Source organism: Salvelinus namaycush, unplaced genomic scaffold (assembly GCF_016432855.1).
Source record: "Salvelinus namaycush isolate Seneca unplaced genomic scaffold, SaNama_1.0 Scaffold20, whole genome shotgun sequence".
In the NCBI taxonomy this organism is placed as follows: Eukaryota; Metazoa; Chordata; class Actinopteri; order Salmoniformes; family Salmonidae; genus Salvelinus; species Salvelinus namaycush.
The window spans coordinates 342189-347852 of record NW_024058786.1 but is presented as its reverse complement, the minus strand read 5'-3'; positions in this window follow the sequence as shown (position 1 = coordinate 347852).

Below are 5664 nucleotides of genomic sequence, written 5' to 3'. Positions count from 1 at the left end.
TTGTGATTTTATTATGTAAGCCATTTGGATCACTGGGTGGAGAAAGGACCTTGTGTTATTTTGAGATTTCCGCGGACAATTTTAATGGGTTGTGTGTTTTCCCAATTATCTTTACTAATACGTGAACAGTGTACAGTGACTACAGAGTACAGTCCTTAATATTTTGGACACTCAGTGGCTATATCTAAATTACACCTTTATTGGCGTCTCAGTGGCTATATCTAAATTACACCTTTATTGGCGTCTCAGTGGCTATATCTAAATTACACCTTTATTGGCGTCTCAGTGGCTATATCTAAATTACACCTTTATTGGCGTCTCAGTGGCTATATCTAAATTACACCTTTATTGGAGTCTCTGGCTATATCTAAATTACACCTTTATTGGAGTCTCAATGGCTATATCTAAATTACACCTTTATTGGCGTCTCAGTGGCTATATCTAAATTACACCTTTATTGGCGTCTCAGTGGCTATATCTAAATTACACCTTTATTGGAGTCTCAATGGCTATATCTAAATTACACCTTTATTGGCGTCTCAGTGGCTATATCTAAATTACACCTTTATTGGCGTCTCAGTGGCTATATCTAAATTACACCTTTATTGGCGTCTCAGTGGCTATATCTAAATTACACCTTTTGGCGTCTCAATGGCTATATATAAATTACACCTTTATTGGAGTCTCAGTGGCTATATCTAAATTACACCTTTATTGGAGTCTGTGGCTATATCTAAATTACACCTTTATTGGCGTCTCAGTGGCTATATCTAAATTACACCTTTATTGGAGTCTCAATGGCTATATCTAAATTACACCTTTATTGGAGTCTCAGTGGCTATATCTAAATTACACCTTTATTGGAGTCTGTGGCTATATCTAAATTACACCTTTATTGGCGTCTCAATGGCTATATCTAAATTACACCTTTATTGGCGTCTCAATGGCTATATCTAAATTACACCTTTATTGGAGTCTCAATGGCTATATCTAAATTACACCTTTATTGGAGTCTCAGTGACGATATCTAAATTACACCTTTATTGGAGTCTCAATGGCTATATCTAAATTACACCTTTATTGGAGTCTCAGTGGCTATATCTAAATTACACCTTTATTGGAGTCTCAATGGCTATATCTAAATTACACCTTTATTGGCGGCACCAGTGATCACTGAATGGTGTGATGAGCATGTAAACCATATGCCACGGTGGTCGTCTCAGTCACCAGATCTCAACCCTATTGAACAGTTATGGGAGATTCTGAAGCAGAGAATGAGATCCGTGTTTTCCACCACCATCAACAAAAACACCATTCTTCTCGTGGAAGAATGGTGTCACTCCAATAGCCACTCCAATAGAGTGCCAGACACTTGTAGAATCGATGCCAAGTTGCACTGAAGATGTTCTGGCAGCTTGTGGCTTTTATGTATTTTACCTTTATTTAAACTAGGCAACTAAGAACAAATTATTATTTTCAATGACGGCCTAGGAACAGTGGGTTAACTGCCTTGTTCAGGGGCAGAACGACAGATTTGTACCTTGTCAGCTTTGTACCTTTGTACCTGGTCAGGGGATTCGATCTTGCAACCTTTCGGTTACTAGTCCAACGCTCTAACCACTAGGCCACGCTGCCGCCCCAACATGGTGGCCCAACATCCGATTGTAAGACACTTTGTTGGTGTTTTTGGTATTTTTGCAGTTAACTGTATGTTATTCCACCTGTACCGTTTGCTGTCAACGTGTCTCAGAGCTTTATCAGTCTTCTGTGTTACTTTCCATCACACACAGCCTTCAGGAACAGTTATCTGACTACAGACACAGCCTTCAGGAACAGTTATCTGACTACAGACACAGCCTCCAGGAACAGTTATCTGACTACAGACACAGCCTTCAGGAACAGTTATCTGACTACAGACACAGCCTTCAGGAACAGTTATCTGACTACGGACACAGCCTCCAGGAACAGTTATCTGACTACAGACACAGCCTCCATGAACAGTTATCTGACTACAGACACAGCCTCCATGAACAGTTATCTGACTACAGACACAGCCTCCATGAACAGTTATCTGACTACAGACACAGCCTTCAGGAACAGTTATCTGACTACAGACACAGCCTTCAGGAACAGTTATCTGACTACAGACACAGCCTTCAGGAACAGTTATCTGACTACAGACACAGCCTCCAGGAACAGTTATCTGACTACAGACACAGCCTTCAGGAACAGTTATCTGACTACAGACACAGCCTCCAGGAACAGTTATCTGACTACAGACACAGCCTCCAGGAACAGTTATCTGACTACAGACACAGCCTTCAGGAACAGTTATCTGACTACAGACACAGCCTTCAGGAACAGTTATCTGACTACAGACAGCCTCCAGAAACAGTTATCTGACTACAGACACAGCCTTCAGGAACAGTTATCTGACTACAGACACAGCCTTCAGGAACAGTTATCTGACTACAGACACAGCCTCCAGGAACAGTTATCTGACTACAGACAGCCTCCAGAAACAGTTATCTGACTACAGACACAGCCTTCAGGAACAGTTATCTGACTACAGACACAGCCTTCAGGAACACCAACAGTTGAAGTCGGAAGTTTACATACACCTTAGCCAAATACATTTAAACTCAGTTTTACAATTCCTGACGTTTAATCCTAGTAAAAATGTCCTGTCTTAGGTCAGTTAGGATCACCACTTTATTTTAAGAATGTGAAATGTCAGAATAATAGTAGAGAGAATGATTTATTTAAGCTTTTATTTCTTTCATCACATTTCCAGTGGGTCAGAAGTTTACATACACTCAATTAGTACTTGGTAGCATTGCCTTTAAATTGTTTAACTTGGGTCAAATGTTTCGGGTAGCCTTCCACAATCTTCCCACAATAAGTTGGGGGAATTGTGGCCCATTCCTCCTGACAGAGCTGGTGTAACTGAGTCAGGTTTGTAGGCCTCCTTGCTCGCACATGCTTTTTCAGTTCTACCCACAACTTTTCTATAGGATTGAGGTCAGGGCTTTGTGATGGCCACTCCAATACCTTGACTTTGTTGTCCTTAAGCCATTTTGCCACAACTTTGGAAGTATGCTTGGGATCATTGTCCATTTTGGAAGACCCATTTGCGAACAAGCTTTAACTCCCTGACTGATGTCTTGAGATGTTGCTTCAATATATCCACACAATTTTCCTGCCTCATGATGCCATTTATTTTGTGAAGTCCACCAGTCCCTCCTGCAGCAAAGCACCCCCACAACATGATGCTGCCACCCCCGTGCTTCACGTTTGGGATGAGCGGCCTTTCAGGTTACGTCGATATAGGACTCGTTTTACTTTGGATATAGATTTTTTTTCTAAGGTTTTGACTGATATCTTTTGATTTTCCCATGATGTCAAGCAAAGTGGCACTGAGTTTGAAGGGAGATCTTGAAATACATCCACAGGTAGACCTCCAATTGACTCAAATTATGTCAATTAGCCTGTCAGAAGCTTCTAAAGCTATGACACAATTTTCTGGAATTTTCCAAGCTGTTTAAAAGGCACAGTCAACTTAGTGTATGTAAAGTTCTGACCCACTGGAATTGTGATACAGTGAATTATAAGTGAAATAATCTGTGAACAATTGTTGGGAAAATTACTTGTGTCATGCACAAAGTAGATGTCCTAACCAACTTGCCAAAACTATAGTTTGTAACTAGGGTTATGATGTTTACTTTATAAATCATCAAAGTTAATGTCTACTTTATAAATGGTTTGAGGGTTCTGACGTCTACTTTGTTAGGTAACGCTTATTTTAAGTCTTTACCACTAGCCAGGTTCAAGTACAAGGTAGAAATATAGGGAATTTATCAAATTTGCTAAATAACTATTTCATTTGTTTAACTTGTTAACATTGAATACAAAACTCAGATTATTACCAATGACATCCTGTCTTTGAAATAATTTGGCCTATATTCAACGCTTCCTAAAGTGTAAAGAAGCTGTTGAGCGTTACAGTGAGAATACAGAGCTGTATCGGAGCTCAGCTTTACGTTAGTTAAACAGGGCTTGAAGTCATTCTGGAGCTCAGCTTTACGTTAGTTAAACAGGGCTTGAAGTCATTCTGGAGCTCAGCTTTACGATAGTTAAACAGGGCTTGAAGTCATTCTGGAGCTCAGCTTTACGTTAGTTAAACAGGGCTTGAAGTCATTCTGGAGCTCAGCTTTACGTTAGTTAAACAGGGCTTGAAGTCATTCTGGAGCTCAGCTTTACGTTAGTTAAACAGGGCTTGAAGTCACTCTGGAGCTCAGCTTTACGTTAGTTAAACAGGGCTTGAAGTCACCCTGGAGCTCAGCTTTACGTTAGTTAAACAGGGCTTGAAGTCACTCTGGAGCTCAGCTTTACGTTAGTTAAACAGGGCTTGAAGTCACCCTGGAGCTCAGCTTTACGTTAGTTAAACAGGGCTTAAAGTCACTATTTAAAGCGTTCACAGCCTTTCCCTTTCATGGCTCAGTCTCGTCAACAGGAAGCTGTGGTTTCCTATTTCAGCCCCGCCTCCTTTGTGACATCACTGCGTCAGATGCCTGCATGGAGGAGAAGAAGGGGAGGGGACAAAACAGCAGCCAGCACAACTCACAGCAGCCATGACATGCCATAAAAAACACACCACAAAAGAACCAACTGCCATTTTACATCAGCCATGTCCTCCTCACAGGGAGACTGAAGTTGAGTCACAAATAGCCACCTATTAGTTATTAAAGTGCACTACTTTTGGACAGGGTAGTGACCAACAGTAGTGCACTATAAAAGGGTGTCATTTGGGGTAAACATACGAAGAGAAAGACACTAAGATCAGATGAAGCGCGCACACACACACACACACACACACACGCTCACACATGCTCACACACTTTCATGCCAGCTGTCATACAAGTGCTGTAAAGCTGTGTGCTGGTCAGCTATAGAACTCTTGAGCATATGCTTAGTTCTGCAGGATCTGTTCAGTCTGACACTGTTCTTTAATAAATAAATATGTTTATTGTGGTAATAACAGGTTGCACCAGTTAGAAACTATTACATGTTTAAAGAAATAACAAGTCACTTGTGTTATTATTTTACATGTTATATTTGACATTTGTCACAAGGTGTTTTAAAGTGTGTTACACTTCTTTTTTTAGGAGAGATTAGGCCTATTCGGTTTTCATGTCTTTCTTTTGAGTATTAACCCAAATAGCATGAGTAAACGTATAAACTTGTTTAGTGTAGAGTCCACGGGCCTCTACGGCTGGTAGAACGTCAGAGAGTAGAGCCCACGGTCCTCTACGGCTGGTAGAACGTCAGAGAGTAGAGCCCACGGGCCTCTACGGCTGGTAGAACGTCAGAGAGTAGAGCCCACGGTCCTCTACGGCTGGTAGAACGTCAGAGAGTAGAGTTCACGGGCCTCTACGGCTGGTAGAACGTCAGAGAGTAGAGCCCACGGGCCTCTACGGCTGGTAGAACGTCAGAGAGTAGAGTCCACGGGCCTCTACGGCTGGTAGAACGTCAGAGAGTAGAGCCCGCGGTCCTCTACGGCCGGTAGAACGTCAGAGAGTAGAGCCCGCGGTCCTCTACGGCTGGTAGAATGTCAGAGAGTAGAGCCCGCGGTCCTCTACGGCCGGTAGAACGTCAGAGAGTAGA